The following is a 26,590-nucleotide window of genomic DNA, read 5'->3' as shown; positions in this document are numbered from 1 at the left end:
CTAGTGGAAAGCGTCAGCAGGCTGTGTTGCAGATGATGTGTTTGGGCAACAGACACACCGCCGAGGTGCTGGCCGAGTACTTGAAGCGACAAACTGAGTCATGGCTGGGCAGTGTACATCTTGAGGCAGGCAAGGTAGTTAGTGATAACGGCCGTAATTTTGTGGCAGCCATAGCCCTTTCAAAACTCAGCCATATACCTTGCTTGGCTCACACCTTGAACCTGGTGGTGCAGTGCTTCCTCAAAAATTATCCGGAGTTAACAGCCCTGCTCCAGAAGGTGCGAAGACTGTGCGCGCACATCCACCGGTCGCCTGTACACTCCGTTCGTATGCAGAAGCTGCAGCGATTGCTCCACCTTCCCAACCACCGCCTCATTATCGACATTGCAACAAGGTGGAACTCCACCCTGCACATGGTGGAGCGGCTGTGCGAGCAGAGGCAGGCCATAATGCATTTGTGGGAGGATACACGGCCAGTCACTTTGAGAGCAGACATGGAGTTGACAGGTGTGCAGTGGTTGAAGCTGAAAGACCTCTGTAAAGTCCTTCAGTGTTTTGAGGAATGCACACGGCTGGTAAGCGCAGACGACGCCATCCTAAGCATGAGCATCCCACTAATGCATCTGCTCATGCAAACTTTGACGCACCTTAAGGAGCAGGCGTCTGCAGCCAATGTTGATGAGGAGGAAGAGGAGGAGGGAATCCTTGATGACATTCAGCCATTGTCTGCTCAGGGACCTCTCCTGGACGAGGTGGAGGAAGAAGAGGAGGAGGAGGATGATGGGGATGATTACTTAGGGGAGGAGGATGCATCTCGTGGGGCAAGTCAAAATGTTGGCGTGGCAAGGTCTGGTACAGGGTTTGTGCATGACTGGAGGGATGTGGATTTGCCAGAAAGTGCTCCTCCAACCAGCACTCACAGTGCATCATTGACACCGGGAACATTGGTCCACATGTCAGATTATGCCTTGCAGATACTAAAAAGGGACCCACGCATTGCCAAAATGATGAACGATGACGACTACTGGTTGGCCAGCATCCTGGATCCACGCTATAAAGGCAAATTACAAAACATCATGCCACAGGAGAACCTTGACCTAATATTGGCTAATAAACAAGCAACTCTGGTAAATCGGTTGCTTGAGGCATTCCCAGCACACAGCAGCAGTGATGGTTCTCACACGAGCCGTACGGGCCGGGGGCAGCTTGGCAGAGGTGTTCGTGGTGCACACAGCAGAAGTGGCGTTGGATACAGGGGTTTCATGACAATGTTGTGGACTGATTTTTCAAGTACCGCTCACACAACTGGTAATACTGCATCGATGGAAAGTGACAGGAGACAGCAGTTGTCAACTATGGTTACAAACTACTTTTCCTCCCATATCGATGTTCTCCCACACAGGTCATTCCCCTTTGACTATTGGGCCGCTAAACTGGACACCTGGCCTGAATTGGCCCAATATGCCTTACAGGAGCTCGCTTGCCCAGCTGCAAGTGTGCTATCGGAAAGAGTCTTCAGTGCAGCTGGATCAATCCTGACAGAAAAAAGGACCCGTCTGTCAAACCCAAAATGTGGATGATCTAACCTTCATTAAAATGAACCACGCATGGGTTTCCAAGGATTTTGTCCCACCTTCCCCTGATGACACATAGGGTGACAGAAAAATGGCTTGCTTTGGTCCACCTCTTCCTGGGACTTGACCTATTTCACCTTTTGCATCAGCTGAATGTCCAACATCAACATATGCCACTTTCTAAAACTCCCTAACTGTGCTGCCACCCCCCCATGGCCGGGGTCACCACCTAGCGCACGACACCGTGCGAGTGCCGTTGCCCTGGACAGGTGGGTAGGCCGACTCTTGGGCGCGGGCACTGGCACAGGGTCCTTCATAGTGCAATCAAGTGTCTCTGATGGTGGTGGTGCACACCCGCCGTCAGACACACCGCCGTACTATGAGGGGCCCAGTGCCAGTACCGACGCCCACGAGTGGGCCCCCCTTGCTTGGGCAGGGCCCCAGCATTTGCAATCTTTACCTCTCCCTGCTCCCCTGCTGCGTAGTCTGGGCCGTCAAATCCATACTGTGCCTGACACCGTCTGAGCCTGCCTCCTGATGTATAGACATATATTTTGAATGTGTACGCTATCCATACATGTTATCTGGGGATACGGTACCCTTTCTAACCTTTGTGCAATCACGTGCAATCCATACTGGGCCTAACACCGTCTGAGCCTGCCTCCTGATGTATAGACATATATTTTGAATGTGTACGCTATCCATACATGTTATCTGGGGATACGGTACCCTTTCTAACCTTTGTGCAATCACGTGCAATCCATACTGGGCCTAACACCGTCTGAGCCTGCCTCCTGATGTATAGACATATATTTTGAATGTGTACGCTATCCATACATGTTATCCAGGGAAACGGTACCCTTTCTAACCTTTGTGCAATCACGTGCAATCCATACTGGGCCTAACACTGTCTGAGCCTGCCTCCTGATGTATAGACATATATTTTGAATGTGTACGCTATCCATACATGTTATCTGTGGATACGGTACCCTTTCTAACCTTTGTGCAATCACGTGCAATCCATACTGGGCCTAACACCGTCTGAGCCTGCCTCCTGATGTATAGACATATATTTTGAATGTGTACGCTATCCATACATGTTATCTGTGGATACGGTACCCTTTCTAACCTTTGTGCAATCACGTGCAATCCATACTGGGCCTAACACCGTCTGAGCCTGCCTCCTGATGTATAGACATATATTTTGAATGTGTACGCTATCCATACATGTTATCTGGGGATACGGTACCCTTTCTCACCTTTGTGCAATCACGTGTAATCCATACTGGGCGTGAGAACGGCTGGCGAGCTGTTAAGCAAGCTACAGCACCTTTTGGGGAGCACTATACTCTGGAGAATGATAGATGGGGCCCACCATACACTGGAACATTCCAAAGGTGGACATCAGACACTGGAGCAGCATTTACAGGGCCCATTATACACTAGAGCATTAGAAATGGGGCCCATTATGTTTGGAGCATTATTTGGGCCCATAAGACAGTGGAGCTTCATCCATGGGGACCAACATATACTGTAGCATTATGTGGAGCTCATCATATACTGTTTCAAACATTATATGGGACCAATGATTCTGTATGGAGAAATAGATGGGCCTCGTCATGAGATGTAAAAAGTGAGGTATTTTTCATTGTACTATACCGCTATTTATCTGCCGTATCGGAGCATGATGAGTTGTGGTATGTGTTAAAGGGGCGCTCTTTCGCCCAGGGCACATGAAAACCTGCAGCCAGCCCTACCCCCCACAACTTTAGCCAAATAACCCCCATTTTTCAGTGCGTAACTTGTATTATGAAGTTAATTAAGGTTGACAAGCTTAAGTAAGAAGAATTGATGCTTTTGGCATTCAAATGGGCACTGTAGGTGTGTTTCCTGTCCTCCTCTCACTGCCAACTTTTATTCCCCATTGACTTACATTGGGTTTCGTGTTTCGGGACGACCCCGACTTTTCCCTATAATCGGACGATCTTGCTCGACCCGACTTTTGGAAAAGTCGGGTTTCACGAAACGAAACGCGACCCTAAAAAACCAAAAGTCGCTCAACTCTACTGGACACAGTATTCCAGATGAGGCCTGACCAAGGAAGAGTAGAGGGGGAAAATTACTTCACGTGATCTAGACTCTATGCTTTCCTTAATACATCATAGAACTGTGTTTTCCTTTTTTTGCTGCTGCATCACACTGTTGATTCATGTGCAGTCTGTAATCTATTAGTATACCCAAGTCTTTTGAATACGTGCTTTTGCTTAGTTCCTTTCTTCCCATTCTACAGATGTAATTTCTGTTTTTCTAGCCATAGGTAGAATCTTGCAAATCTCCCTGTTAAATACCATTCTATTAGTTGCTGCCCACTGTTCATGCTTATCTAGATCCTTCTGAATCCTTTCTCTGTCTTATCTAGTGTTAGCTATCACTTCTAGCTTTGCATCATCTGTTACAGTATTATGACTCTATACAATGACATTGAAACCCCTGGATGAAGCAGTAATTGCGAAACGTATAGTGGCTGTGGTGGATGCTTGGACCAATGGCACCTACTTAGGTAACAACTGTTGTACTCATATTTGAATTTTATAAGCTTTTGCATGGCACTATGCACTTTACTGGCACGTGTGATATCTCATTTACTTGAATTACCTCACTTGGCAGCTATTAGGATTTGTAGGATTTGTAATAATTATCTTTGTACTATTAATTTTTGGATAAATGTGAGTAGTTCAAAAACTATGTTTAATAATTATATACTGTATTCTTCACCCATACCCTGTATTTGCTTCATATATTTTTATTTATTTGATATTATATTGTCCACCGTGCTGTCTTGTCCACTCATTATTTTATTATTATTGTTATTTATATCCATCTGTGGTATCCCTTGTTTTTAATATATATATATATATATATATATATATATATATATATATATATATGTATATTATATTCATATTTTTACATTATGTTCAATAAAAAAAATTATTTTAGCGCACTATGGTCCAATTATGAAGTATTTTTTTCTTGGTGTTTCTTAGAATTTTACTTCCAGATCTTAAATTGTAGGGCTTTTCTAGAGGTGTATCTCTTTATACAATGACAGTGGTCAGAGTTGAACATTTTTACCTGTTGAGGAAGGTGTAAACAGGCTTGGAGGTAAAGGGGTTAAAAGGTGAGCATTCTATAATGTGCCCACTTGTCCTTGCTTCTGCACTGACAGACTAGGTGGTGCTGACAGCGAGAGAGGTGACTGTGACATCATGGTTTGGTGGCCTGATCACTGTTCAAAACACACTGCATCTTTCTCCTCAATCACATCAGTGGTCCCTCCTCCTGCTGGACCACTAGAGGCCTTTGCAGTTAAGGCTAGATCCTTATATATGAGTAAAAGAATAAAAATCAGTTATGAGGGGACATTTCAGAATGTCTTGCATCAAGTCTGCCTATGGAAACTTTGTATGAGTGGATGGCTCATAACCCATTCACTTTATATTGCTAGAATTGTCTTTTATTTGCTTTGTTTTCGTAACTGCCAAATGAAACTCTAGAGGATGCGACTGTATACAATCAAATGGGGTCAACATAACATATAGAGCAGAAAATTAATGCATGGAAAAGCAGCCGGTGACAGCATACATATTTTGGAATATTTGAAATGGTTGAGTTGTAATTGTGCTAGTGAAACATTCAGTTAATTTAAAACTATTGAAGGTGAGTCACATCAAGAGCAGAGAGATTTATGCATTTGGCATTTAATTGTATTTACAATATTATAAAATGCAATGCTTAAAATTAAAACAAAAATAGCCCGATTACAATTTTGAGCTTTAACAACGGGAGGCCGAATATCTTGCTGTTAAGATGTGTAAAGCACCACTCTGTTAAAATAGCTCTGTGAGAAACGAGAACTAGGAGATACAAAAGGTCAATAGTTGCATGTATTTATTTTGACATTCATTCTGACTCAAACTGTCAAGCAAAAGTATCTCAAGCTGGATACCTGGTAATGATTTTTGCTTTGTGACTTTGAGATAAGATGTAGCCAAGTAAACACAACGCTTTGGTAATTTTTCCAACAGGGATTCTGCATGATAATACATGTAAACCTAAAAAAATATGATGTTCGTGGAATTCATATCTTCTCAGGTCCTTATGTATGAAAGCAGAACAGTAAATCCTGAGACAAAGAAATAATAACTTATTTATCAGCAGAAAACATTCTGCTTATTTTCAGGGAACCATTTTCACTGATAAATTCAGATCATTTATGGTACTTTGTCCATGAATTGCTGCAATTTAGTTTGACAAATTTGCCCGAATATTGCAGAACACACTTTGGAAATTAAGACAAGGTTTTTGATTTCGACGTTTTAAAGTCAGTCTGATAACATAGACCTGAAGCATGTGTAAAGTTATTTCTTCACATTGAAAGGTGAGAGTGTTTGACGGTTATTAGTTTAGCTGCATAAACAGAGGTGTCACAATAATGATTTATGATAGAATTGACTAGATTTCAATGTCTTCACATCTCCAATGATTTTAAAATATATTTTTTATATACTGGCTTTTTATTTCAGAATTTTAATGGTATTGGTAACATGCCAAAGAATGAATCTTGTGCATCATGAAGTCTCATCTGAGTGTTTCTGTCTATGAAGCTTTACCATCATCCCTCTCAGGCACTTTGCATGGATGAAAAATCTTAAGAAGTCATTGCCATCAAAAACAACAAAAGGTAGTAACGACACTGTGGAGACACGGGGGTCAGTGGGTGCTCTAGTCCGCTTGCTCAAACCCATAAACCAGTAATATTATTGTAGGAACTCGAGGATTCTGATAGCGTGGGGCAATGAACAGACAGAAGCGGGTTACTTTAGTGCAAATAGTGTATTTTATAACAGCAGTGACACCCAAAAACAATATGCTGATAACCTGAAATGAGACAAGTCCTAAAGCTATATAGCAATTCAGTAAAGTTTCTAAAACAGGGTCCTCATAAACATGTGATCCAACGTGAGTGTAACACTCAGGTGACGTGGCGCAGTTCACAACGTAGTGATGCAGAGAGAGTCCAATCCGGTATGTAGCAAGCACAGGGAAGTCCAAAACAAGTCTATAAGTAAATCCCAGACTCAGCAAGAGCACAGGAAAGTCCAGAAGCTGATTCACAAGTTGATCCCTGGAGCGGCATGAACACAGGTGAGTCCAGAAACAGGTTCACATTAAGGCATACGGTAGGTGACAGTTCCGACTGCTCTTATTGGGGAAGAGTGAAGGGTTAAGAACCACACATAGTTCAGGAACACAGTTCTTACCAGATACCGTGAACCAAGGGTTAAGTTCCAAAGATGAGTGCAGCTTTCCTACAGAGAACAGGGAATGTCCAGAGCCACAGCAGAAGCACACTCAGAAACCAGCAGCACAGCTGAAGGAAGCAGAATACTCCAGCAAGGAAAGCAAACAAGAACAGCAACCTCCATCTTAACAAAGGGCAAATTCATTCACAAGGTGATTAAGAAAACCCGGAATACTGATATTACTCCCCCCCTAGAAATGGCCTCAGGACAATCCCGGACCAGGTTTGTCTGGGTATCTCCGATGAAACTCCAGAAAGTCCACTTTCCAGGAGAGAAGGGACAGGGAGACTTCCCTGAGAGGTTCAAAGGGAGACCGTTGAAGAGTCTCCAGAACCAGATTGAGATCCCTTGGATCCACGGGAGAGCGGTACGCAGGTGCCGTATGAGCAACCTTCAGGGGAGCATTGATGTTACTTACTGGTTTCCAGGAATCGTCTTCAGGAGAGTAACCCTGCCATCTAACTAGATACTGAAGCCGGTTTCGATGCAGTCTTCAATCAATAATGTCCTGGACCACAAATTGTTCTTCGCCATTAACCAACACTGGTGGAGGAGGAGGTACGATACGTCCCTGAAACTTGTTAGGAGAAACCGGTTTTAATAAAGAAACATGAAATACTGGGTGTACCTTCAGAGTTGGTAGTAGCTTCAGCCGACAAGCAATGGAGCTCACAATCCCAATAATCTTGAATGGACCAATGAACTTCTGTCCCAGTTTCTGCGAAGGAACACCCAACCTTAGATTCTTGGTAGATAACCAAACCGAGTCTCCTACCTTATACAAAGGTGCTGGTTTCCGGAACCTATCAGCCGACTTCTTGTAACGCTCCTGTGCTACAGTCAGGGAGTCCTTCAAAACTTCAAGATTACGTTGCAACAGCTCCACTCTGTCTTGAACCGCCGGTACCGAAGAGACAACCGGAGACCTAGGGAGAGTATTTGGATGATATCCCTGATTGGCAAAAAAGGAGTTACCTTCGTGGAACTGCTCTGTGAGTTGTTGTATGAAAATTCTGCTAAAGGAAGTAGCTTCAGCCAGTCATCCTGCAAATGACTGACGTAGAAGCGTAGATATTGCTCCAAGGTTTGATTGGTACGTTCGGTCTGCCCGTTGGTCTGAGGATGGTATGCAGAAGACAAGCAAACATTAATGTGGAGAGCAGAGCAAAATTCTTTCCAAAACGTAGAGGTAAACTGTATTCCCCTGTCAGAGATGATCTCATCTGGTACCCCATGCAGCCGGAAAACGTTCTGGATAACCAGATCCACTGTCTCTGTAGCTGAGGGGAGACCGGTACAAGGAATAAAATGAGCCGCCTTTGTTAAACGGTCCACTACCACCAAAATAGTGTTTTTACCGCCAGAGGTGGGTAATTCCACAATAAAGTCCATCGAAATACACCCCCAAGGGCGAGATGGTACGGGTAGTGGTTTGAGAAGACCAGTAGGTGAAACATGAAGAACTTTGTACCGGGCACAAACCTCACAAGAGCAGACATACTCATTCACATCTTTTAAGCAGGTAGGCCACCAGAAAAAACAACTTAAAAATTCCTAAGTCTTCTGTACCCCCCTATGACCAGCCAATACGGAGTCATGGACCAATTTGAGGATTCGAAGTCTCAGAGCCTCTGGGACGTAAATACGTCAATCTCTAAGCCACACACCATTCTGAAAGACAAGATTCACATTGTCAGGTGGAGCAGCAAGAAATGCATCACCGTCATAGGCCAGCTTGATCTCCTCCCACAAGTCCCGGTCCTGGAGCACTCCTATGAAATTGGCATCAGACAAGATGGTCTTAGACAGGGTCCCAGGCACGGAGTCCACCGTGTGGATTCGGGATAATGCATCGGCCTTCCCATTACGTGAACCTGGGCGGTACGAGATAATAAAATCAAACTGGTTTAAGAACAAACTCCACCTAGCTTGTCGGGGAGAAAGACACCTGGCGGATTTAAGAAATTCCAAATTACGATGATCTTTAAGCACTTCTACCTGTTGAGTTGCTCCCTGCAAATGGTGTCTCCATTCTTTAAAGGCGGAAATGATTGCCAAAAGTTCCTTATCTGCAATGTCATAATTTAGTTCAGCAGAAGATAACCTGAGCGAAAAGAAGGCACACGGGTGCAGCAAACCTTTGTCTCTGGTTCGTTGTGAGAGGATAGCTCCCAGTGCACAGTCAGAAGCGTCCACCTCCACGATAAAAGGCAGTGCAGGATCCAGATGCATTAATAACGGAGCCGTGGTAAAACAAACCTTGAGGCGGTCAAAGGCTTCCTGGGCTTGCGAAGACCATACAAACTTCTTCCCCTTCTTAGTAAGGAGAGTGATGGGACGGACAATTTCCGAAAAATTCCGGATAAAACGTCTATAAAAATTAGCAAAACCAATAAATCGTTGTACCTCTTTGATGTTTCCTGGTACCGGCCAGTCTATGATCGCCTGGATCTTGCTGGATTCCATGTTCAATCCCTGGGGAGAAATAATATAGCCCAGAAATTGAATTTCGGAGCAATGAAACTCACATTTTTCGAGTTTGATGTATAAATGATTCTCTCTTAAACGTCTGAGCACGGTCTTGACATGTTCCTGATGTTCCTGTAGAGAATCAGAGAAGATTAAGATGTCATCCAGGTAAATTACCACATAATGGTCCAATAAATCCCTGAAGATATCATTGGCTAATGAAAAGCAGCAGGAGCGTTACACAGTCCGAATGGCATCACTAAATATTCAAAATGTCCATACCGGCATCTAAAAGCCGTCTTCCATTCGTTTCCGGGACGTATACGGAGTAAATTATATGCCCCACGAAGGTCTAATTTGGTAAACACCTTGGCTTGACGAACTCTTTCCAACATTTCAGGAATTAGCGGCAACGGGTACCTGTTACGAATGGTTACCTTATTTAGCTCCCGGTAGTCAATGCAGGGTCTTAGAGTCCCATCTTTCTTCTTTACAAAGAATATTGGGGCTCCCGCTGGTGAAGAGGATGGTCGGATAAACCCCTTGGCTAGGTTCTCATCTATATACTCTCGTAATGTTTTTAGTTCTGGAGCTGCCAGCGGGTAAACAAGGCCGAAAGGGATCGCTGCCCCAGGAAGCAATTCTATGGGGCAGTCATATGGTCTATGTAGTGGGAGTTGGTCTGCCTTCCTTTTGTCACAAACGTCTGCGAATTCCTGGTAAACCAGAGGGAGAGTGGGTACCTGTATTGCTTCTTCCACGTCCCGGGTAACTGGAACCGTGACTGTTGGACAGATGGTAGGACTACCCTTCGAGGGGAAGGATATCTCCTTGGTTTCCCAATTGATGTCTGGATTTTGCGACCATAGCCAGGGAATTCCTAAAATTATAGGAAAATGAGGAGAAGATATTAGCATAAATGAAAGGGTTTCCTGATGGTCTGGTTCCATCTTACACTCCAGGAGCACCGTTTCCCGGTCTACTGGTCCAGAAGTTAATGGGGAACCATCCACCGTTTCCATGGTGACTGGCGAAGCTCTTAGTTGTGTCCTTATACCATGTTTCCTGGCAAAAGAAGAATCCATGAAATTCCCACCTGCTCCAGAGTCTATCATGGCAGAACTTGGTATCCACTGACCTTCCCACAGAATCTGAATAGGAAGAGAACAATGTGAATATTTTTCCCCTTGATCTTTAGGGGAAGTCGACATCAATGTTGGGGGAAACACAGCGTCTAGGTGTAGACTGGTTTCCGAAACTTCAGACTCAGCGTCCATATTGTCATAATCCCCTACTGCCGCTAACACCTTGTTAGGTCGCCTGGGACATTTAGGACAATTAATGAGGAAATGGTCTGATTGACCGCAATAAAAACATAATCGTTCACGGAAACGGTATTCCCGGCGTTCATTATTCTCACGTCTTTGTAGCGAGTCCACTTGCATAGGCACCTCCTCGGTCTCCCGCGGGTTTTTGCCTGTAGTTTCCCTAGATGGAAGAGAAAAATTAGCAATGCGATTTAAAGCTGCCCATTTCTCTTGTCTGCGTTCAGTTAGCCAAATGTCAATACGCACACAGTGTTGTAAAAATGACTCGAACTCCTGTGGGGACTCGGAACGAGCTAGCTCAGCCTTGATTGCACTGGATAAACCTTTCCTAAAAATTGGCAATAAAGCATTGTTTTCCCAGTTGGTATCCACCACTAACCTCTTAAATTCGGTAACATATTCTATGACTGAGCGCTTCCCCTGGCGTAATGACAGCAGGGCAGATTCAGCGGTGGCACGGCAGTTGGGATCGTCGAACATTTGCGCCATAGATGTCAGAAAATCATCCAAATTATTTAGACGGGTATCGTGACTTTCAACCATAGGATTTGCCCAAGCCAGAGCCCGTGATGTCAACAACATAATAATACATAAAACCTTAGATCTATCAGATCGGTAGTAAGAGGCATGTACATCAAAAAATAATATGCATTGATTAACAAACCCACGAAATTGACTTCGGTCACCATTAAACCGGAATGGGGGCAACTTGGGCATACTGGGGGACGGTATACGCTCAGTAGGTAAGGCCTCCTGGACTTCTGTCCTGGTACGTAGATCTTGGAGAGCCCGACCAAACACCTGTGCATTGTGGTCCACCTGGGACTCCAAGTCTCTGAGCTTATTTTGTAAAGCCCCCACCTCCTGCTGCAAGGAGTTAATCATAGAAAACATCTTGTCTGCTTGTGACTGTGACATTGCCCCAGCAGAATCCTCTTTTGGCTGGAGTATCCTGTAATACTATTGTAGGAACTCGAGGATTCTGATAGCGTGGGGCAATGAACAGACAGAAGCGGGTTACTTTAGTGCAAATAGTGTATTTTATAACAGCAGTGACACCCAAAAACAATATGCTGATAACCTGAAATGAGACAAGTCCTAAAGCTATATAGCAATTCAGTAAAGTTCCTAAAACAGGGTCCTCATAAACATGTGATCCAAGGTGAGTGTAACACTCAGGTGACGTGGCGCAGTTCACAACATAGTGATGCAGAGAGAGTCCAATCCAGTATGTAGCAAGCACAGGGAAGTCCAGAACAAGTCTATAGGTAAATCCCAGATGCAGCAAGAGCACAGGAAAGTCCAGAAGCTGATTCACAAGTTGATCCCTGGAGCGGCATGAACACAGGTGAGTCCAGAAACAGGTTAACATTAAGGCATACAGTAGGTGACAGTTCCGACTGCTCTTATTGGGGAAGAGTGAAGGGTTAAGAACCACACATAGTGCAGGAACACATTTCTTACCAGATACCGTGAACCAAGGGTTAAGTTCCAAAGATGAGTGCAGCTTTCCTACAGAGAACAGGGAATGTCCAGAGCCACAGCAGAAGCACACTCAGAAACCAGAAGCACAGCTGAAGGAAGCAGAATACTTCAGCAAGGAAAGGCAGCACCTGAGCCAGTTTTATACACATGAACAGGAAGTAGGGCAAACAAGAACAGCAACCTCCATCTTAACAAAGGGCAAATTCATTCACAAGGTGATTTAGAAAACCCGGAATACTGACAATACCATGGATAATCCCACTGAACACCTGCTCTCCTTTTACCGGAGGCATAACATTACTCAGACAACACAGGGTGTTGCAATACTTTATTGAACCACAAGACAGGCAAATAACATACAGAACAGTCTCAGCAAAGTACCCAAGATGGTGCAAAACTACAGAGTCTCACCCATCCACTGACTCACCATGATAAGAGCAAATGTGCCTTCAAAGCTCCAAGGATTGACTACCCCCACCTATGGCATGCACAAAGGGGAGGTAACAACAAGCTTAGGAAGCTGACAATCCATTGAGGTAAAAGGTCAGGTAAATGGGAAGGTCACAACCTTGCTTTTCCATACATCTTCATGGAGCCTGGTGACCGGTGGGTCCCAATCCTGGCTTTCCCAAGTGTATCCATGAGACTCAGGTGACCAGTGGGTTCAAATCCTGACTTCCAAAAAGTATCCATGGGTTAAGCGATGGTCAGTGGAGTAGATATGTATTCTTTCAGTCGGGTTCTGTGGTCCCCTAAGATTTGCATCCTGTAGAATGTCAAATCTGTGTCCCTCGTGATGGAGCCATGCTCTGAGAGCTATCCTGTAGTGTCCCTGCCTGTGGTTCTCTAAAGAGTCTCTGGTTCTTATGATCTCTGGATATATTGTTACAGAGGCATATCCTGTTTTTATAGGTCACAACTGTTTTTTTAACAACCATTCACAGATCAGGTGTAAGGGGTGATGAGATTAACCTGCATTGATTCATTATTAATAGTTTATCCTTCAATGTTTGCAAGCTAACAAACTGCATGACTTGGTTTAATGTGTAATCAATATATCAGCAAACATCATTGTTCAGTGACCCTGCATGCCTGTTTTGTAAAGATAACAGTACAATAAATGGTAGGAGGTGATATAAGAGGTAAATAAAAAACATTTAGCAATTTACAAATATCAATTCAACCTACAAGAAGAGTCAACATAAAGATAACAGTCTACATTTCCTGGCTTACTGAAAATAGATGTCTAGATAATTAAGATTAATTTAAAAAATTGATGCTTGTAAAGAAAGACAGAATAAGAGAAGAGTTTATCATGGAGATGAACTCCTCATAGATGATTGATTTTTCCATTGCTGAAGGTCTTATACTCTTTTTTTAATTAACCATATGTTAGGGTTGTGGATCGCACTAAATATAAAATATAAGAAATTGTGATCACAACCCAGGGTCCACTGTGCAGAGATGGTAACCTGCTGCTCGGCAATGGTTGAGTACTAACTGAACACCGACAGGTTACCCACTGACCCAGTGTGTACAGGAGCGAACTCATTTAATCATATTTCTGTTTCTTTGGGTCACATGCTTCCATTTCTCTTCTTCAGCAGGTACATTGAAATGTGCTTTTCTTCGAACATTCTGAATAGTTATTTCTAGTCATTTCATTTCTTCTGCTGGAACACTGAAAAGTTCTTGCAACTTTCTGAAGAGATTCTTCTGCTTTGTCAAGGAAATCCTCATCTTCTTTGATGAGCTTCAGTGTAACTATTCTCCCTTGATGGCTTTGCCCCTTTTCCTCTAACAGAGTCAGAAGCTTGCATTTGTAACATGTAAAATGTGTCTTTTCATCTGATAAGTCTGTAAACATATAGCACACCATATGGGTAAACTCCTTCTACATGTTGAACAAAACAAATTTCTGTGGAATCTCTTCACTTTTCTCAGAATGCTCTAGGAATAAGCAAATTATTTCCCTCTAGCTTCAATTCCTGGTTTATGCATATACCGTATTTTCCGGCGTATAAGACGACTTTTTAACCCCTGAAAACTGCTTAAAAGTCGGGGCTCGTCTTATATGCCGGGTGTCATCTTATACGACGAGTGCATATGGGGGGAGTGGTCCCGATGATCAAAAGAGGGTGTAAGTGGTGCTATCATCCCCTTTTACCTCATTGGTGGCAGTGGTCCGGCGGCTCCTCCTTCAGCAGTGTGGTGGATCTGTGCTGGGGGTCGGCGGTGGCTCCTCTTTGTTCAGCGTGGGGGCGCTGTGCTGGAGGGCGACTGTGGAGGCTCTCTGTCAAGTGTCGGGGCTCCTCCGCCATTTCCCCAAAGCCCAGAGGCCCAGGCAGCTCCATTGCTGCAATGTGGTGGCCTCCAGGAAAATGGCCGCTGGTGCCCACGCATGCTCAGATTCAGATCTCGTCCCGAGATCTCGGGAGACGAGATCTGAATCTGAGCATACACGGGCTCCGGCTGCCATTTTCAGGGAGGCCACCGCATTGCAGAATGGAGCTGCCTGGGCCTCCGGGCTTTGGGGAAATGCCGGAGGAGCCCCGATGCTGGACAGAGAGCCTCCGCAGCCACCCCCCAGCGCAGCACCCCCACGCTGGACAAAGAGGAGCCGCCGATCCCCAGCACAGTGCCGCCACAGTGCAGATGGAGAAGCCGCCGATCCCCAGCACAGAGACCCGCAGACAGCACCGCTGCCACCAAAGAGGTAAAAGGGGATGATAACTCCACGTACGTACATCCTCTCTGGAAAAATTGGGGGGTCATCTTATACGCCGGAAAATAGGGTACTTAAATGGAAAGCAGTAAATATATAAAATTTGGGTACCAAGCAAACTTTTTTTCTGTGGTCATTGCATTTCTAGTGACAAGGCTTTTTTGGTCCAAAATTTAATATGTTTAAAAGATGAACTGGTGGTGGGTGATAGAGGTAAGTGAAATGGTTTGCGGAGGATGGAGTTCATGTTGGATTTCTTGAAATTTGCAATTTCACAAATTCAAAAATTTTGAGATTGATTCATGGTTCTCAGAAAAAAAAACAAACACCTGGCACTATTTCCCACAGTACTGCAGCATCATAGAGCAGGCTAACACAATTTTGCTTCCCCATAATATCCTGCAGTTATGACATCCTAAGTATTATCATAACTTGTACAGTTGTGGTCACAACCTGGCCCATCAGAAATCAGCAGTTCCAAATGGAGCACAGTTTGTTCAATTTTCCAGGGTCACTGGGTAAGTCTCTCTCTTATATAGAGTGTAAGCTCTTATGGTCAGTAGAGTACTCTCTTGTCTACACAGTGACCATCTGAATGGTCCAGAGGAGAATAGAAGAAGGCCATGTGATCAGATGAGACCAAAAAATAACTATTTGGCATCAACCCCACTCGCCGTGATTGTAGGAAGAGGGATGAGCACAACTCCAAGAACCCCATCCCAACCATGAAGCATGGTGGGAGAAACATCATATTATTGGGGAGCTTTTCTGCAAAGGGAATTGGATGCATTGTTTTGAAGGGAGACCGGATGGGGACATGTATTGTGAGATTTGGCCAATAATCTTCTTCCCTCAGTAACAGCATTAAAGATGGGTCATGGCTCGGTCTTCCGGTATGACAATGACCTTAAACACAAAGCCAGAGCAATGAAGGAGTGGCTCTGTAAGAAGCATTTCAAGATCCTCGAGTGGCTAGCCAGTCTCCAGACCTGAACCCAATAGAAAATCTTTGGATGGAGCTGAAACTCAATGTTGCCCAGCAACAGCTCCAAAACCTGAAACATCTGGAGAAGATCTATATGGAGGAGTGGAATACTAATTCCAGCTCACCCAGCTGCTCTATGCTCATCCACCTGGGGCTCAGACACTGGCCTTGTCCTGGCCTCAAATCATGGATAATAGAAAACATTGGAGTCTGGCTCAACAGGACCGGATTTTCCATTTCTTTTTATTTTTCAAAAGAAATTATAGGGCATGCAAAAGAAAAATGTACATGGTCAACATGACCCAGTCGATGTGTTTTGATTGCACTAAGCAGTCTTACTCATGACTAATGGTCAAATAACATGCAGTCATCTAATATATAAAGCTCAAATGTGTGTATATATGTATGTATGTATGTCCGGGATTGGCATCCGCACCGTCGCAGCTACAGCCACAAAATTTGGCAGTCACACGTCTGGACCCCAAGAGCGTCCTAGGCTATGTTGTGAGGTGAACTTTTAACCCCGCGCATTCCAATTCACCAAACAATTTTGCCCCTATCTACATAATGAGGAAAAAGTGTGTGTGTATCAAGCCCCGCCCCTCATTATGATGTCATAATGGTTGCCATGGCAATGCTGATGTCATCATAGGTTGCAAGCCCCGCCGCTCATTATGATGTCATAATGGTTGACTATGGGATGGAGGATGTGTGATGGGTATATGGGCACTGGACTATGGGATGGAGGATATGTATGACGGGTATATGGGCACGGGACTATGGGATGGAGGATGTGTGATGGGTATATGGGCACTGGACTATGGGATGGAGGATACGTATGATGGGTATATGGGCACGGGACTATGGGATGGCGGATATGTATGATGGGTATATGGGCGTGGGACTATGGGATGGAGGATGTGTGATGCGTATATGGGCACTCGACTATGGGATGGAGGATATGTATGATGGGTATATGGGTACGGGCCTATGGGATCGTGGATATGTATGATGGGTATATGGGCACGGGACTATGGGATGGAGGATATGTATGATGGGTATATGGGCATGGGACTATGAGATGAAGGATGTGTGATGGGTATGGGCACTCAACTATGGGATGGCTAATATGTATGATGGGTATATGGGCATGGGACTATGGGATGGAGAATATGTATGATGGGTATATGGGCATGAGACTATGGGATGGAGGATGTGTGATGGGTATATGGGCACTCAACTATGGGATGGAGGAGAGGTATGTTGGGTATATGGGCGCAGGACTATGGGATGGAGGATAATTATAATTTGTTATAACTATCCACAGTTAGTTACTATGCCCGGGCAGCGCCGGGCTCTGCAGCTAGTTTATATATATTTTTTTACAAGGTAAAACACAAATGTTCTTAATTTACTTAACAATTAGGTGTTACATATAACAAGCAATGTAGCAAATACTAGAATGACATTACAAAACTGCAAATTATTTGTGTCCATGAATTTTTCCACTGTGCAAGTAAAAAAATTTTTGTTAGATATATAAATAAAGTCACACATCAAAATTATTTAAAACACATGCATTAGTGAAATGAAGAAATAAGAAAAAATAAATCATACACCAGAATAAGAACCCCGGCAAATGTTAAATAATGACATGACATGAACATAACATGATGTGAAGGTGAATGTGAATTCTTCCAAGTAAAATATTATTATAAAATTTATGTTAATTTTTTTTCTTTTTATTATAAAAGTAAAAAATGTGTAATATTGGTGTTTCAATTATTATTGCAATTTCTCTAATTCCTTATTTCAACATTGTGCAAAAGAAACCTTTAAATTTTTTTTCTAAAAGTATTTTTTTCTCCCTTTTTTCAAAGCAGGTGAAAACACAATATACTGTAAGCATTTATAATTGAACATGAAGGCCTCGCATGAAATGGAAAGTATTCTTACAAGGCAACATGTTCAAGGAACTTTCAATGCTCTAGCCACTAATTGATAGTTGAAAACCTTACTGAAATACCTTTTACAATAAATGTATCAAATATATGTGCTAGACTGCAATCACCTACTTTTTGATGCAGACATGTGTAGTGGATTTCTGCCTTTGCATGTAATGCATCTGAAATTACATGTTTCAAACATGGTGAATGTCATGATCCATGCTGGATCATGACAGATAAAATGCACTAGTAACCTTTTTTTTTTCCTTAAGCTGTGGTGCTTAAACATAGTTTTGCCCCCGGTGGCCATTAGGGTCATTGCACTGTGGTGGTTTCAGTTCTAGTTTTGCCCCCGATGGCCGTTAGGGTAATTGCACTCTGGTTTCTTTTGTTTAGTGTATGTGATTATAAAGCAGGTGTGATTGCTCTGGCTCTGCTATAGAAGAGTGTCAGGTGTTGCAATCAAGGTTGGTAATATTGCTCATTTCCAACCAAGACTGGTGAAGGAAGGAGAGAGATAGTTCCTGGCAGCTCAGTCAGAGTCCTGGTGTGGAAGGAGTCAGAGAGGAATTCTTTGCAGCTCTGACAGAGCTTGGTGGCAGCTATTCAGGAGGAAAGCTGCATTCTGGTGGTGGATTCTGTTTCTGGGAGCAAGAGCAACAGAGCAAAGCTAAGTGGTGTTTCCCTGTTTGTGACATCCCTTATGTGTGTTTCAGTGCAGTGGTGGGATTAGTTTCTTCACCGTCCATTTCATTAGAAAGGGCTAGGTACAGGGCGAGCTAGGGTTCTTAGGTTGCAGCTCGGTGACAGGTGCGGAGCCTGTATAGGGACTGTTAGGAGTGTAGAGACTGGCTCAGGGGAGTGCAGGAGGTGTCCACGTCCCCGTTCCCTATCGCAGGGCCCTCCATTGTATCGGATTCCCTGGTGTTTCCCCTTATTATTTAAATTCGCCCTACTGGAGGCGGTGTATCCAGGGTCACGTGTAATTCTGAAATTCGCCAGCTGGAGATGGTGTGTCCAGTCACACGTTGACCGTCACAGTGAATAACTAGAAGCCAGCTTCTTATTCAATTGTTCATGACAAATAGCCTCTAGTTCAATGATATTCTTACATTTGCATGCTGCAACTTCCTTTTTAAAATCCCATCAAGATTTTCTAGGGTATTCAAGTCAAGAGACTGTGATGGCCACTCTTGTTGTAATGAGCTATTTAAATTCTTGAAGTTTCATTGGTTGATTGCAAACAACAGAAGCTTTGTAGAATTTACCGCTGAACCTAATTTACAATGGGTGTTGAAAAATTTTGATTGTAACCCTACTTTGAAAATGGTGAGAGGTTAATTCCAAAAGCATATTAGAAAGCTGATTTTTAAAATTTTTACATTAATTGAACTTAAGCATCTGAAACCTGGATAACCCGTTAAATGTGCTGGAATATTTGTAAATGACTTCAGTGAAATATTTGCTTCAATTATGAAAAGTAACTGTACAAAACTGTAATAACAGTTACTGCATTTATAATGGGTAAAACCTACGATGAAATATTTTCTAAGCAGTTATATTCTTTTTTATCTAGAATTTATTATAGCAGACAATGTTTGCCATTTCTTTGTATCTGGATTTTTACATCTATAGATTTTAGGCTGACCTCATATTTCTGATCTGTTATCATACGGACAAGGTCATCATGCTTCGAAACAACTGCTAGAAGCCGCTTTAGATCTGAGTCCCTTTTTTGTTAAAGATGAGATTTTTTGTATTTGTTTTGAATGAAAACTTGTAGCTTTGTCTTCAAAGTCATTTAAACTGATATTTATTTTGTGGTTGAAAATAGTTGACAAGGATGTTGTTAAAATCTAATCTCAGCATCTTTTTTTGTACTATTAGTTTTTACAAAGCATGAATAACCTACACATTTTTCTTAAAATCAGCACTCCAGCGTTTTGTTTTAGTGGTGCTTCCAATGCAAGATCCCTAATATTATACTCATCCCTCACCATCTTCAGCTCCTTCCAGTGCCCCTCTGGTCCCATAGTGCCATTTTGTGATAGAATCATAGAATCATCGTTGGAAGGGACCTCCTGGGCCATCTGGTCCAACCCCTTGCTCAAAGTAGGATTCACTAAATCATCCCAGACAGATGTCTGCCCAGCCATCTGTTTTGAGACTTTTATTGAAGGAGAACTCACCACTTCTCGTGGCAGCTTGTTCCACTCATTGATCACTCTAACTGTCAAAAAGTTTTTTCTAATATCTAATCTGTGTCTCCTCCCATTCAGTTTCATCCCATTGCTTCTAGTCTTTCCTTGTGCAAATGAGAATAAAGTTGATCCTTCTACAATTTGACAGCCCTTGAGATATTTGTAGACAGCTATTAAGTCTCCTCTCAGTCTTCTCTTTTGCAAACTAAACATTCCCAAATCCTGCAACCTTTCCTCATAAGACAGGGTTTGCAGACCGGTCACCATTCTGGTTGCTCTTTTCTGAACTTGCTCCAGTTTGTTGATGTCTTTTTTTAAAATGTGGCGCCCAAAACTGGACACAATATTCCAGATGAGGTCTGACCAAAGAGGAGTAGAGGGCAATAATGACTTCCATCTAAGAGAGCATCAGTTGTATACTTTCTTCTTGAGCTCACATGCGAAATGAAGTGCCCACGGTTTATCTTGATCACCAACAGGCATGCCAAACTATGCTTTCTGGACCTCACAGATCTTAGCAGATGCTTTCACGGAGTACTTTTTTGCTCTTTATAAATGAGCAACAGATGTAGCAAAATGTGTCTGCTGGATGTATACAAATTCTTGATGCTATCTAAATAAACTGTAGCTGTGTACACAAATTCATTTACTCTGCAGAACAATATAGGAAATGGTTAGCTTAATGTAACTGTATTTATTCTGCTATGTACACTTCTGAACAGATCAAGACAATTCTGAAAACTGCTAAAAACTTGTTGATAGTTTGATAGTTCTCACAGTTCCAGAAACTTCTTGAAGTAAATACTCAGCAATGAATATTTTGCAAATATTCTTAAAAATAGATAGATTTAAAAATGTCAGTGTACTGACCATAAAAGCAAAGTTTATGGGTCATAATAACTAGAGTTGAGCGAATATCATCGGTTCCCCATTTATCCTGCAAGCTATAGCGCTTGCTGAATAAGCTACAGTGGGAACCCAGCTTCCAAGATTGTGTCGACATAAAAGCTTTTCGCCACCACAGCTGCATGTGTCGCGGTTGTGTCACTGTCACAACACATGCATGGAGAGCCCAAAACACAGGCTTTCCATGCACGTGCTTTGAAAATGACACAGCCATGACAAATGCAGCAGTGGCGGCGATCAGCTGTTCAGCTGGCACAATCCAGGAAGCCGGGTTCCTGCTGTAGCTTATTCAGCAAGCACTATAGCTTGCTGAATAAGCGGGGAACCGAAGATATTAGCTCAACTTTAATAATAACCTTTTTCTATTCATTTTAGGCACAAAGAATTTAATAAACACAATTAACACGTGGGAAGAAAAATATATGTAAAATTGTTACGTTGTGGTATCATTCCAGAGTGAAATATGACAGGTAACAACTTGTGGACTTTCTATGTTCAGTAGAATGCTCAAGGTCAATGATTTAGAATTGGTGATTGCTAATGGTCACAGCTCACCATTCCCCTCTTCCATCACAATGACCTTAGCCTAGAAACTTCGCCAGCTGAAGTCAATTGCACGGAGTCAGTTTGTTGCTGTATATGTCAATGTGTCTGCTGAAAACTGGAAAACCCAGGAAGTACAAGCATAGTAATAGGGCCCTGTCACACATAGCGATCTCGCTAGCGAGATTGCTGCTGAGTCACAAGTTTTGTGATGTAACAGCGATCTCACCAGTGAGATCGCTGTGTGTGACAGTGATCAGCGACCGGCCCCCCTGCTGGTATCGCTGATCGCTGTAGGAAAGCCCTGGACATTTTTTTTGTCGCTGGTCTCCCGCTGGCCAGCACGTATCGCTGCATGTGACAGGCGGGAGACCAGCGATCAGCTGGTAACTAAGGTAAACGCAGGGTTTCTAAGCACAGTGCTGTGCTTAGAAACCCTCTGTGTACCTTAATTACCAGCACACTGATGCAGGGAGCTGGTAACTAAGGCACACATCAGACGCACGTCCCTTAGAAGCCCGATGTGTACCTTAGTTACCAGCTCCCTGCCTCAGCGCGCTGGTAACTAAAGTACACAGCGATGCCGCGCGCTCGGCGTCGCTGGTCCTGATCACTGGTGAAGCTGTCTGTCTGACAGCTCACCAGCAATCATGTAGCGACTCACCAGTGATCCTGACACGTTGATATCGTTGTCAGGATCACTGGTGAGTCGCTATGTGTGACGGGGCAGTATGAAATTTGAAGTTTCTATATTTTTCTCTATATAAATAGTGATATGAAAAGTAAAAAAAAAATACAAATTATATTTAGACATGACGAAATCAAATTGAATTTGTGTAAAATTTTATGAAATTTGCTGGTATCAGTGAAGTCAAAAACATTTCTATTTGATTTGCACAAACAATTGCCTGCTAGCATTCTATACATTACAGAAAGTTACAGAAAAAGCAGGAAAAACATGGAAAATTTGTAAATTGGCATCAGGACTTGTGTGCGCATTCTGGTGAAGTTGCGCTGGCAAATATCCCACGTTATATTAAAGAACCACTAGCATCCATTAACCTATAACCATATTATTTTAGGTCATTTGAATATTACAAAGGGTTTATTCACAAGTCAGTTTTTATGTACGAGTGCTATTTTTTTCATGGATAGCAACCGTAGGTATGAGACTGTTCACAAATCTATGATTTTTTGCTTGACCAAACGGATCTTGCAAGTTGCAGCAGCATGACCAATATTGATCCAAGTGTCTGCTCAAACTCTGCAATGTGATAATATCACTGATGTGTGAATGAGGTCTTTGGCTGTGTTTGCATTGGAAGTTTTGATAAAGATTATATTATTGTCCTAATATACTCCAGAGTGTTACACAAGTCTTTTCAGGGCAACAAGAGACTTTGCAGTACTTTAGATTGACGGCAAATTGATTTACTATGAACCAAATTTTTTGATGCTGGCGAATTCAGCTTTCAAAACATTTTTTTAACTCTAATATTTAATATAAAATCCTGATTTCATGAATAGGTTGTTTTTTGATAACACATTGCCTTTAACAAGGTATTTCAAAATAGGTTTAAAAAAGTAAAACTTTTAACTAATTACTTTAACCCCTTCCTGACATCCGACGTACTATCCCGTCCACGGTACCCGGGCCCGTATGACCGTGGACGGGATAGTACGTCTACCGCGATCAGCGGCGCCCACGTGGTGAGCGCCGCTGATCGCGGCCGGGTGTCAGCTGATTATCACAGCTGACACCCGGCACAATGTGTCAGGGGTGGTCACGGACCGCCCCTACACGTTAACCCCTTGCACACCGCGATCAAACACGATCGCGGTGTACCGGGGGTTAAAGGGAAGCATCGGCAGGGAGGGGGCTCCCTCCGTGCTTCCCTGAGCCCCCCACAGCAGCGCAATGTGCAGCGCTGTGCGGGGGGCTCCTTTCCTCCAGGCCTCCGAATCCAAGATGGCGACGGGGGCCTTCGGGGGCCTGAGGAAGCTGGCTTCCTCAGTGCCTGCAAAGCGCAGGCATGAGGAAGTCTTCTTCAATGCCTGTGACAGATTGCTGATCTGTCACAGTGATCTGTGATGTGACAGATCAGCGATCTGTCACTGGACAGTGATGTCCCACCTGGGACTATTTAATAAAGTAAAAAAAAAAATAAAAAAAAGTGTAAAAATAATAAAAAAAAAATCGCCAAATATATTAGAAAAAAAAAAAAAATATTCCCCCAATAAATCCATTTTTTGGAAATAATAAAAAAAACAAACAATAAAAGTACACATATTAGGTATTGCCGCGTCCGTAATGACCCGCCCTATAAAACTGTCCCATTAGTTAACCCCTTTAGCGAACTCCTTAAAAAATAAAAATAAAAAACGAAGCAAAAAATAATGATTTATTATCATACCGCCAAACAAAAAGTGTAATAACGCGCGATCAAAAAGACGCATATAAATATCCATGGTACCGCTGAAAATGTCATCTTGTCCCGCAAAAAACGAGCTGCCACACAGCATCATCAGCAAAAAAATAAAAAAGTTATAGCTCGCTGAATAAAGCGATGCAAAAATAATTATTTTTTATATAAAATAGTTTTCATTGCATAAAACCGACAAAAACATAAAGAAACGACCTAAATGAGGTATCGCTGTAACCGTACTGACCCGAAGAATAAAACCGCTTTATCAATTTTACCGCACGCGGAACGGTGTAAACGCACCCCCCCCAAAAGAAATTCATGAAACGCTGGTTTTTGTTCATTCTGAGTCCCAAAAATCAGAATAAAAAGCGATCAAAAAATTCCACGTGCCCGAAAATGGTACCAATAAAAACGTCACCTCGTCCCGCAAAAAATAAGACCTCACATGACTCGGTGGGTCAAAATACGGAAAAATTATAGCTCTCAATATCTGGTGATGCAAAAACTATTTTTACAATAAAAAGCGTCTTTTAGCGTGCGACAGCCGCCAAACATAAAAACCGCCATAAATAGTAAATCAAACCCCCCGTTATCACCCCCTTAGTTAGGGAAAAATAATAAAATAAAAAAAATGTATTTATTTCCATTTTTCCATTAGGGTTAGGTTTAGGGTTAGGGCTAGGGGTGTGTTGGGGTAGGGTTAGGGCTAGGGCTAGGGATATGGTTAGGGTTAGGGTTAGGGCTAGGGCTAGGGTTAGGGCTAGGGTTAGGGCTAGGGTTAGGGCTAGGGTTAGGGTTAGGGGCGTCTTGGGGTTCGGGTTGGAGTTAGAATTGGGGGTTTCCACTGTTTGGGCACATCAGGGGCTCTCCAAATGCAACATGGCGTCTGATCTCAATTCCAGCCAATTCTGAGTTGAAAAAGTCAAATGGTGCTCCTTCCCTTCCAAGCTCTGCTATGCGCCCAAACAGTGTTTTATCCCCACATGTAGGGTATCAGCCTACTCAGGACAAATTGCAAAACAATTTTTGGGGTCCAATTTCTCCTGTTACCCTTAGGAAAATAAAAAATTGGGGGCAAAAATATCATTTTTGTGGAAAAAAATGATTTTTTTATTTTCACGTCCGAGTGTTATAAACTTCTGTGAAGCACTTGGGGGTTCAAAGTGCTCACCACACATCTAGATAAGTTCGTGGGGGGTCTAGTGTCCAAAATGGGGTCATTTGTGGGGAGTTTCAATAGTTTAGGTACATCAGGGGCTCTCCAAATGCACATGACACCCGCAGACCATTCCATCAAAGTCTGCATTCCAAAACGTCACTGCTTCCCTTCCGAGCCCCGACGTGTGTCCATACAGTAGTTTTCTCCCACATATGGGGTGTCAGCGTACTCAGGACAAATTGGACAACAACTTTTGGGGGTCCAATTTCTCCTGTTACCCTTGGGAAAATGAAAAAATTGGGGACTAATTGATCATGTTTGTGGAAAAAAATACGATTTTTTTATTTTCATGCCCGGGCATTATAAACTTCTGTGAAGCCCTTGGGGGATCAAAGCGCTCACCACACATCTAGATAAGTTCCTTAGGGGGTCTCGTTTCCAAAATGGGGTCACTTGTGGGGGTTTCCACTGTTTAGGTACATTAGGGGCTCTCCAAAGGCAACATGACACCCGCAGACCATTCCATCAAAGTCTGCATTCCAAAACGTCACTACTTCCCTTCCGAGCCCTGACGTGTGTCCATACAGTAGTTTTATCCCACATATGGGGTGTCAGCGTACTCAGGACAAATTGGACAACAACTTTTGGGGTTCAATTTCTCCTGTTACCCTTGGGAAAATAAAAAAATTGGGGACTAATTGATCATGTTTGTGGAAAAAATACGATTTTTTTATTTTCATGCCCTGGCATTATAAACTTCTGTGAAGCCCTTGGGGGTTCAAAGTGCTCACCACACATCTAGATAAGTTCCTTGGGGGGTCTAGTTTACAAAATGGTGTCATTTGTGGGGGGGTTCCACTGTTTAGGTACATTAGGGGCTCTCCAAAGGCAACATGACACCCGCAGACCATTCCATCAAAGTCTGCATTCCAAAACGTCACTACTTCCCTTCCGAGCCCCGATGTGTGCCCATACAGTAGTTTTCTCCCACATATGGGGTATCAGCATACTCAGGACAAATTGGACAACAACTTTTGGGGTCCAATTTCTCCTGGTACCCTTGGGAAAATAAAAAAATGGTGACTAAAAGATCATGTTTGTGGAAAAAATACGAATTTTTTATTTTCACGCCCGGGCGTTGTAAACTTCTGTGAAGCACTGGGGGGGTCAAAGTGCTCACCACACATCTAGATAAGTTCCTTAGGGGGTCTAGTTTCCAAAATGGTGTCATTTGTGGGGGGTTCCACTGTTTTGGTACATCAGGAGTTTTCCAAACGCGACATGGTGTCCGATCTCAATTCCAGCCAAAAACGTCAAATGGCGCTGCTTCCCTTCCGAGCTCTGCCATGCGCTCAAATAGTGGTTTACCCCCACATGTGGGGTATCAGCGTACTCAGGACAAATTGCACAATAACTTTTAGGGGCCTGTTACCCTTGGAAAAATAAGAATTGAGGGTGAAAAGATCATTTTTGTGGA

This window comes from Dendrobates tinctorius, unplaced genomic scaffold (genome assembly GCF_039654945.1).
Source record: "Dendrobates tinctorius isolate UK_male_01 unplaced genomic scaffold, ASM3965494v1 ptg000084l, whole genome shotgun sequence".
NCBI lineage: Eukaryota > Metazoa > Chordata > Amphibia > Anura > Dendrobatidae > Dendrobates > Dendrobates tinctorius.
The sequence above is the reverse complement of the archived record's forward strand: the minus strand, read 5'-3'. Positions refer to the sequence as shown.